Consider the following 10,442-nt stretch of genomic DNA (forward strand, 5'->3'; position numbering starts at 1 on the left):
TATCCCACTTTGGCTCAGCTGATCATTAGTTTATTTGGGGGCGCCCCACTTCATATTATGGGTCCAGTTACTCTTTTAAGCATCGTCTGTTGGGAACAAGGAACCGGATCTCTGTGCTTCTGTAGAGTGTGCGGCTGACACGTGGCTGGTAAACAGGAGAATAAAATCAGAACGAGGCAGGGCGTGATCGCTATTGCATCTTCCGCTGATCGGCCCCACTGGGATGAAACGGGAGCGTGACACGGACACCACGGCCACAGCAAGGTGAAGTGCACGAAGCCATGTGGAAAGAGTTTTCACGGACGTGCTCCTCCGGGGAAGAGTTCTTGTTTTCTGTGCATTTGCTTTTTAAATGGTTTAATTCACTTATTTTTAGAAAATTATAAGCTTGCTGCAATTGTGCAGAATAACCCAGAAAGAATCCTCCTGCCGTGTCCTCAGTTCCCCCACGCCCCCTTGCTGGGGGTGGCATCTTGCCAAACTGGAATACAGTGTAACAGCGATTGACTCTGAGAAACCGGGGAAGACCCAGAACGCTCCATCACCAGAGATGCTGCTCATTGACCTCGTCTCCACGGCCGCTTCCACGCCATCACCCCAGACAGGAATCTGCTCTCGGTCATTTTGTCACCATAAGATACTCACGCCAGGGGCTGGCGAGGCTGGCGAGCGGGCAGAGCTATGGGGCGGGCAGGGCTGTGGGGCGGGCAGGTGCCCCCTGGGGCCAACGTGTGGCCGGGGGCAGGCTCGTGCCCGAGAGGCTGCTTGGTGGGGGCCGAGGGCAGCCTGTGACCTCCAGAGGGTCATCAGATGCATGGTGGGAGGCTGAGGGTCGGGGTGGCCACGGAAGGAGCCTCTGGCTTGCGGAGACCCCGGGCCTGGCGGGGGGCCCAGAGCTGGGGCGAGGAGGCGCCGTCCCCACGCGCGCTCGGCTGACCTGGGCTTGATCCCACACAGTCCCTGAGCCCCGCCAGGAGCCAGGGCACCTCTGGGTGTGGCCCCCAAACCAAAACACAAACAAGCGTAAGGGTTTGGGTGGGTGCAGTCCAGTCGACTGGCGAGGTGCAGCCTGGGGGCCTCGGGCTGTGGCCCAGGGCTGGGCTCTGACCTGGGTGGCTCCTGGCAGGGTGGGGACGCTCGGCCTCCTGCCCCGCAGTGTCACTGCTCCGGGATGGCCCCAGGACAGGGCCCGTGACCTCCCCAGGCCCTCGGCAGGGGCCGGGCAGACAGTTTCCACCCGCCACAGGCCCGGAAACTCCGCAGTTCCTGTCTCTCGGTCAGACGCAGTGAGGCCACGAGAAGAAATCAATGGGGGGCTACGGGGTCAAGGGGCATGACCCCAGGTCACACTCCCCACCCCCAGCACCTCCGGGTGCAGCCCTGGAGACGGTGCCCCCAGCACTGGTTGGTGAAGAAGGACCCCCAGGCTCCTGAGGTTGGAACGCCCCCCCCACCCCCGCGGCCCCTCCAGAAAGGGGCGAGAAGCGCCGGGGGCCGAGATTTCCGGAGCTTTCACAGGAGCGAGTCAGGTCCTGGGAGGGCTTCCTGCCTGCCGACCGTGGGGATGGAGGTCCTGGTGCTCTTCCCACGTGTGTCTGAGAAGGTTCTGGATGGGTCCAGGAGCTCCAAGCAGAAATCACATGTCCACACCAGGCTGTCGGGGGTCCCCCACCCCCGCCCCCACCGCCCCCACCCCTGCTTCTGCTCAGAGCTGCTCCCGCAGACCAGAGAACACGCGGACTCGGTGGAGGCAGAAGGCTGGACCCGACGGGCCAGACACAGCCGGTGGGGGCAGCGCGGGGTGGGCACACAGGGCCTCCTCCTCCCCCGCCACGGCGCGCTTGCCTGAGAAAGGAGCCCTGAGCCCTCGGCACCCTGCCCCAGGCAGCAGAGGCCCACCCCCACCGTCTCTGCCCAAACAGTGGTGGGGCAGTGGTGCAGGGGGGTGCGGGTGTGCCAGGCACGGGGGGCCCTATGCTTCCCCCCTAGTTCTCTGCAAGCCTCTGGTGCTTCTGTGCTCCTGAGCACTGGTGGGGCTCAGCTGGGAGTCCTCAGTCTGCCAGAGAGGCTGATGGGGTGGGGGTGGGGTCTGTGGCAAGACCCCCTGGGGGCGACCCTTCCTGTCCCTGCCGAGGGGTCTCTGGGCCGGCTCCCACTCCCAGTCTCGCAGGGGAGGGTGCTGGGGCGGGAAGGGCGGGGCGCGGGAAGGAGGCGGCAGACGAGGCCAAGGGCAGACGTGATGCCTGGAGTCAGCCAGGGGCGGGAGGCGGACGCGCGGTGGGCAGGGGTCAGTCAGCCGTCCACGCTGGCGCACTGACACTCAGGGCCCCGCCAGCTTCTCTAGCCGAGAGCTCTGTGGGCAGCGGGATGAGGAAGACGTTCCCAGCTGTACTTTCCAGAGAGCAGATGCTGTAACTGTATCACTGTATCACCGCATCACTGTATCACTGTATGTCACTGTATCACTGTATCACTGCATCACTGTATCACTGCATCACTGCATCACTGTATCACTGTTATCCCTTGTTCATCCATTTACTCGAGCAGGCGCCAGTAACGTCTCCATTCGTCCCAGCCCTGAGATTTTAGCAGCCTCTCCCTACTCGTCTTTCCCAACGACTGGAGGCTCTTTCAGGGTCAGGGGGAATGAGACTGTTATTATTACTGTTTTTGGCATATCGAATACACCACGAGGAGCTTGCCAGGCTCTGCCGTGGGGGCGGGATACTCTCGGTAGCTTTCCAGGCTCTCCGAGAGGCACTGTCACTGCCACTGTCATCCCGTTGCTCATCGATTGGCTCGAGCAGCCACCAGTAATGTCTCCTTTGTGGGACTTGTTGTTGCTGTTTTCAGCATACTGAATTACATACATATTCCCCTCTCTGCTTTTATGGAAAATGGGTAGGGAGTGTCTTATGGCGCGTCACGCGGCTACAAAGCGGCCATGCGGTCCAGAAGTGTGTTCACTCATGCGTGAGGCTCGGCCCAAGCATGTAGAAAGTGGCCTGGAGCGAGGCGGCTGTGGGGTGGTGGAGGTCGGCTGCGGGGGCTGGGTCCCTTGGGGCGGGGAGGGCTGTCACACGCTGAAAATGAAGGCAGTAAACTCCCCTCTGTCGCCCCGAGAGACCCACTGCCGTTTCTGCAGCAAATCGGGAAGTTCTGGGACCGTTTCCACAAGCCACCAAACACAGCCGCCGGAGACGCTCCCGACTTCAGCTGTCGCAGGCAGGGACGCTCGGGTGAGGGTCGCTCGGGGGCCAGAGGAAGGCCCGGGGTCCTTCGCAGAATGCGCGTCACTGGCTTTCGCCCAGGGCGGCTCCCCGACTGCTCCTGCCTCGGCTTCTCCATCTGTGAACCGCAGGGAACATGGCTTCTTCCCGGCCTTGACTGCGCCGAGTGCTCCTGGGAGGTGGACATCAGTCACGGGGCCACGCTGGCCCCCAGCGGCCTCTCACTGGGAGGGGCGGGTGTAAGAAGGAAGTTCTCCACAGCAAGGTGGCTCTTGGCACTTCCTCTCCAGAAGCTTTTGGTTTTCTTAGGGGCCGCACCTGGCAGGGCTCAGTGCTCAGTGCTCACCCGGCTCTGTGCTCAGGGGTCACTCCCGGTGGTGCGGGGCATTGAGCCCAGGCGGCCACACGCGCAGCAAGCGCCCTGCCCGCTCACGGTCTCTCTGCTCGTCCGGAGAGGCCCTATTGCCGTCTTGCTGTCGTGCCGCATGGAGGGCAGGTCACTGCGGAAGTTCAGACCTGTGCAAAGCAGGAAGAAGATTCTCCCCTCCCCCCGTCTCCTGCCCAGGGCGCCCCGCTGTGTCCCGCAGACGGTTCTCCCGCCCGAAAGGGACATTCAAAGGGAGGCACGTAACCCTTCCCGGAGACGCTTTCTACTATTTCCAAATTAATGTCCACTGGCAGCTCCGGCCTGGCTCAGACGCATCTCGCCCACACCGCGCCCAGCACGGGCCGCCCTGGCCCCCCGCCACACCCGGCGTCAGCTGTGGGTCTCACTCGTGGCTCAGATCCCGGCCCGGTGCTGCTTCTCTCCCCTCCTGCCTGTGATGGCCAAGGTCGCGTGCACGCTCGCTGGGGTGCCCCATAGGTGGGTGCTGCTCGCTGGGGTGCCCCATGGGTGGGTGCTGCTCGCTGGGGTGCCCCATGGGTGGGTGCTGCTCGCTGGGGTGCCCCATGGGTGGGTGCTGCTCGCTGGGGTGCCCCATGGGTGGGTGCTGCTCGCTGGGGTGCCCCATGGGTGGGTGCTGCTCGCTGGGGTGCCCCATGGGTGGGTGCTGCTCGCTGGGGCGCCCCCATGGGTGGGCGCTGCTCGCTGGGGCAGCCCCATGGGTGGGTGCTGCTCGCTGTGGTGCCCCATCGGTGGGTGCTGCTCGCTGGGGTGCCCCCATAGGTGGGGTGATGCTCACTGCCGGGGTGCCCCATCAGTGGGTGCTGCTCACTGGGGCGCCCCCATCGGTGGGCGCTGCTCGCTGCCGGGGTGCCCCATAGGCGGGGTGTGGCTCGCTGCTGGGGTGCCCCATAGGTGGGTGCTGCTCGCTGGGGTGCCCCCATAGGTGGGTTGATGCCCACTGCTGGGCCCCCTGTCCACTGTGTGGAGCTCAGGGTGGCGCTCACCCGTGTGGGCACCAGAAGCTCCCCTCCGTGGCCATGATGCTCACACACCTTCCGTTGTGGTGCCCCCGGGCCCTCGCCCTTGTGGGGCCAGCAGGGTGGAGACTGCCTGGCCAGCTGCCAGGCGCGGGGACCAGGCCTGGGAGGATCATGCTCCGTGGGGGGGCCCCGGGGGCTCCAACTCGCGACCACACAGGGGCTGGTGCTCTGGGCCTCTGGCCCTTCCTCTGCAGGGTGCTCAGCTGTGAAAGGCCCCGGCAACCCGGCAGAGGAGGCTCTGGGGGTGTGAACGTGCCGTGTGAGGGTCCTGTGGCCCCTTCCCCACCAGCTCGCTGCGGGACTCGCTCTCACTCCCAGTCAGGAGGGCCCTGCCCGCTCTCAGGCTTTCCCTGAAACAGGTCTTGGCCTCAGACAACCCCCTTCCCGCACCCGAATCCCCAAGGACCTCGGAACCCCTCCGATGGTCTTGCCTCGTCACCCCAGGTGGGGGCTGCCCCAGCCCTCCCCGCCTGCTCCACCCGCCTCCGCCCGAGACACGTGTGGACAGACGCTCATGTTCTCCACACGTGTCCCCCACCTTCTGGGACAAATCCAAACGCAGTGTGGAACACGGGCGGGCTGGGGGTGGGGAGAGAACAAAGTAACAGGAGGTAATGAGGGGACAGGATATGTGCATGTGGGGAAGAGAGAGACAGACAGGGGCTGGAGTGATAGCACAGCGGGGAGGGCGTTTGCCTTGCACGCGGCCAACCCGGGTTCGATTCCCAGCATCCCATATGGTCCCCTGAGCACCGCCAGGGGTAATTCCTGAGTGCAGAGCCAGGAGTGACCCCTGTGCATTGCCGGGTGTGACCCAAAAAGCAAAAAAAAAAAAAAAAAAAGAGAGAGAGAGAGAGAGACAGACAGACAGACAAATAGCCAGGTGAGAGATAGCCATTCGGAATTAGAATCAGAAGTAGAAAAACGCGAGTCGGAGAAGTGAGCCTGGCCCAGGACAGACAGACAGCCACGTGGGGAGCTCAACCTCTGGGGAGCTGGAAAGGGCCAGACATCCCCTTTAAAATAAAATTTAAAAAATAATAATAAAAACCCTTCATCACCAAGTCCTCTGAGAAGTAATACGCCAGCAACCCCGCAGGGCTGGGACAGAGTCAGGGGCCGGAAATGGTGCAGTTAAGGCTCTGGCCTCGCATGACCTAAGTCCCACCCTTGCCACCAGGTCTGGCCCCGGAGCCCTGCCAGGAGTGATTCCTGAGGGCAGAGCCAGGAATGAGCCTGTGCTCCATTGGGTATGGTCTCAAACACACACACACACACACACACACACACACACACACACACACACACACAGGGAAGCAAACACACAAAGAAGACAGCGCTGTGGGAGAGAGCGGCTCCATCAGTGGCCCTGTGTGAATGCCCGTCTGGGGCACTGAGGCCGCGTGTACAAGGAGAGTTGAAACACTTCCGCCATGGTGATGACTCATGTTTCCATTGTCCTCGCCAGAAACCTTGGGGCTCCCGTCGCGGCCCCTGGAGTGGGAGCTGGGGGAGGGAGGCCCCGAGGGCAGGCAGGAGAGGGGGCTTGGATCAGGAATAGCCAGTGGGGTACGACCGCGTCCAGTGTGTGATTTTGGTCTATCGGCCCCCGAAGCTGACCCCTACTTCTGCTGCTCTCATTTCCCCCAATTTCATTCGAAATTATTTATTCATGATCCAGATTTGAAAACGGCCGTAACGATCAATAAATCCTCCGGAGCGGTTTGCTGAGCTGCGGTCGTAAAACGGCGTCTGCTGTGGGAGCCAGGATTCCCAGCGCGAGCACTCGGGCGTGTGGGGGCGGAGAACCCCCAGGGCCGCGGTCACTCTCCAACAGCCTCTCACACGCCCGGCCCAGCTACTGCCCCCGGAGGGGCGTCCGCAGACTCAGCACTTCCCACACCCGCCCCAGACCGGCTGCACTCACGGGACCCCGCGGGCACGCGCCCGGTGGCCACGCGCCCGGTGGCCACGCTCCGCTCAGGCTCCGTTCCCTCCCGGGTCATGGGCTGCTGAGTTTTCTCTCATTCTACCTAGTCTTGTTTTCATTTATTTGTTCGGGGGCCACACCTGGCAGTGCTCAGGGCTCACTCCTGGCTCTGTGCTCAGGGCTGACTCCCGGCACTGTGCTCAGGGCTCACTCCTGGCTCTGTGCTCAGGGCTCACTCCTGGCTCTGTGCTCAGGGCTCACTCATGGCAGTGCTCAGGGCTCACTCCTGGCTCTGTGCTCAGGGCTCACTCCTGGCTCTGTGCTCAGGGCTGACTCCCGGCACTGTGCTCAGGGCTCACTCCTGGCTCTGTGCTCAGGGCTCACTCCTGGCTCTGTGCTCAGGGCTCACTCCTGGCAGTGCTCAGGGCTCACTCCTGGCTCTGTGCTCAGGGCTCACTCCTGGCTCTGTGCTCAGGGCTCACTCCTGGCTCTGTGCTCAGGGCTCACTCCCGGCTCTGTGCTCAGGGCTCACTCCTGGCTCTGTGCTCAGGGCTCACTCCTGGCAGTGCTCAGGGCTCACTCCTGGCTCTGTGCTCAGGGCTCACTCCTGGCAGTGCTCAGGGCTCACTCCTGGCTCTGTGCTCAGGGCTCACTCCCGGCTCTGTGCTCAGGGCTGACTCCCGGCTCTGTGCTCAGGGCTCACTCCTGGCTCTGTGCTCAGGGCTCACTCCTGGCTCTGTGCTCAGGGCTCACTCCTGGCTCTGTGCTCAGGGCTCACTCCTGGCAGTGCTCAGGGCTCACTCCTGGCTCTGTGCTCAGGGCTCACTCCTGGAGGCGCTCGGGGACCACGTGTGATGCCAGGGACGGAGCCCGGGCCGCCTGCCTGCAGAGCAAACACCTCATCTGCTCTCCCCCTCTCCAGTCTCGGCCTTACTGCCCTTTCAAGCCCCGGGCTGACGCGCCCCTCACCCCCAGGGCCCCTCTCTGCCACCCTTCACTCGGTCCTTTCTGAACTGCACTTCCCCGGATGCCAGGATGCTTTGTGATGGCTGAGTTGAAGACGCCAATGTCAAAGATGAAGGCCTCAGGTGAGGGGGACGGTTTCGCGTGAAGCGCCTTCTCCTCGGAATGGAGGAAGAGAAGGAAAAGCAAGAGCAGGGAGGGAGGCGAAGCCAGAGGCGAGAGCAGCGGCACTAAGCCTGGCGCCTTGGCCAGAGGTGGGCACCTGCCTGTGCCATCTGCAGACTCGGGTCACCCTGCCTGGTCACCCTGCCACAGACATGGCCGGTTCCCCCCCCCCCCCCCCGGGCAGCGATGCGCCCGGGGTTCCCCAGCTGGTCACTCAGAGTCGATTCCTCCCCGAGACATGAAACAGAGGCGGGAGACCAGGCAAGGACTTTATTTGGTTTTGGTTTTGTATTTTGGGTGACAGTTGGTGGTACTTAGGGCTGACTCCAGGCTCTGTGCTCAGGGACCACTCCTGGCGGGGCTTGGGGACCTTCTGTGGTGCCGAGAAATGCATGGTGTTGGGGCTGGAGCAATATCACAGCAGGGAGGGCGTTTGCCTTGCATGCGGCCAACCTGGGTTCGATCCCCGGCATCCCATATGGTCCCCCAAGCACCACCAGAGTAATTCCTGAGTGCAGAGCCAGGAGTCACCCCTGAGCACCGCCGGGTGTGACCTCCCCAAAAAATGCATGGCGTTGGCGCGTGCAAGGTAAGCGTGTTAACCCCGTTCCTTCAGACTGCTGAGAATATGCGTGTGTTACCTAGGCACGGCCCCACACAGAGCAAAGCGCCCTGCCCTCGGAACCGCACCAGTCGCCAGTGGGGCAAGGACGCTCTGTGATGGGACCAAGGTGGCACTTGGGGACGGGGCGTGTGCAGGATCCCCGGGAGCACCGAGAGCGCAGATGCAGGCGAGCCAGCGAGAAAGGAAGAGGAGACGGAGAGACTCAGGTCGGGGGCGGGGACCCGGAGCCCAAAGTTGGGGTGATTCCCCGGGAAAGCTGGAGAGGGTGGGGCACGGCCTTGTCCCACCGGCGCCCCCAGAAGCAACAGCGCCCTGTGGACCCAGGGCGGCTCGCTGAGCCCCAGAAGCCTGAGCTGATAAAAGCCATCGCTTGGCGCCTCCCGGCTGTGGCCGACTGTTCTAGAAGCTACAGGAAGCCGATAGGACGGTGGTGGGGGGGGCCTGGGGCATGACTCCCCCGAGCGGGCTCCCCTCACCCGCCCCGCAGCACCTCCTGAGCCGGCCTGGCGCTGGGCGGGTGACGGGCACCGGGAAGAGATGGACACGCAGGGCTCACCCACATGCGTGCAGAGTCGGGGGGCTCGGCCCGCGGTTTTCTGGAAGCTCCTCAGTCCTTTCAGAAGAGCCTTTGTTGGGGCCACATTCTTGGGCGGAGCTGTCATGGCCCCGGGAGCGGCCGGCAAGCCACATCCTCTGTGGGCAGCTCTGGCGGGGGGGGGGGGTGCCCGGCCCTGCCCAACCTGCTCCCCCCACAGCCTCTGACTCAGGGGCACTCGACTCCCCCAAGGACTCCACCCCGGGGAGGAAAACTTCTCTCCAGCTGCCCTCTGTGAAGAAGAGCTTATCCTGGAATTTGGGCCAATGGTTGTTGAGAGTCTTGCAGTGGCTAAAATAGCGCCCCCAGCCCCCCACCCCTCCCCCAGCAGCGACTCTGCCGTCCTGCATCAGCCCCCCTGTAAACTCTTGCCCACCCCATGCTCCCATGGGCAGCAAAGCCCAGGCGTCCATCTCGGGGTCCCTGCTCACCCCCAGATCCACGCATTCTCCATGCTGATTCTCCCGGTCAGGCCTGGACACTCCCAGTGGCCACACAGAGGGTCATGGTGGCTTTCACATAGACGGCATCTTGTGTGAGTGACAGACCCGTTTTGAACATAGAAGTAGACTTTTGCAGGGGGGCGGAGCACATCTGACAGTGCTCAGGGGTTACTCCTGGCTCTGCGTTCAGGGATCACTCCTGGCGGTGCTCAAGGGACCCTATGAGATGCTGGGAATCGAACCCGGGCCGTCGCATGCAAGGCAAATGCCCTACCTGCTGCATTCTAACTCCAGCCCCAGAAGTATACTCTTCATATGCTCCATCAAAAAGAATTAAGTGTTTAAAATATATATATTTGGGGGCTATGCCTGGCTATACTTAGGTATTATTCTTGCCTCTGTGCTCAGGGTCACTCCTGGCGGTGCTCAGGGGACAATATGGGGTGCCAGGGATGGAACCCAGGTCCCCCATGTGCAGACAAGTGCCCTCTGCACTGTGGTATGGCGCTGGTCTCCAAGCATGGTTTTAATAGTTGACTACATTTCGACAATAAAAGACCCCGGCGAGAGACCCCTGGTGTCTGCGCATTTTTCTTCTTCTTCTTTTAATTTTTAATGTAGGAGGACTGCTACTCACTCAGCCATTGATTAAGCTGATTGAACTGGGTATGGACTCCACATTCCTATTCTTAAAATTTTCTTAAATTGGATATCCGTGAGATAGACCATTTCAAGGCTGTTCATAATTGGGTCTCAGTCATACAACGATCCAGCACCCGTCCCTCCACCAGTGTCCATTTCCCACCACCGATGTCCCCCGTTTCCCCGCCACCATCCCCCAACCCCCGACCCCATCCCCCACCCCCAGCCTCCCTCGATGGGAGGCACTTTCCTTCCTGCTCTCTCTCTCTCTCTCTCTCTCTCTCTCTCTCTCTGTCTCTCTGTCTCTCTGTCTCTCTGTCTCTCTCTCTCTCTCCTTTGCCTTTCGTGCCTTATGGTTGCAATGCAGTGCTAAGAGGTCATGGAGTTCGTTCAGGGCATTTGGTACTTTACCGGGCAGTAA

Source organism: Sorex araneus, chromosome X (assembly GCF_027595985.1).
Source record: "Sorex araneus isolate mSorAra2 chromosome X, mSorAra2.pri, whole genome shotgun sequence".
Lineage (NCBI taxonomy): Eukaryota > Metazoa > Chordata > Mammalia > Eulipotyphla > Soricidae > Sorex > Sorex araneus.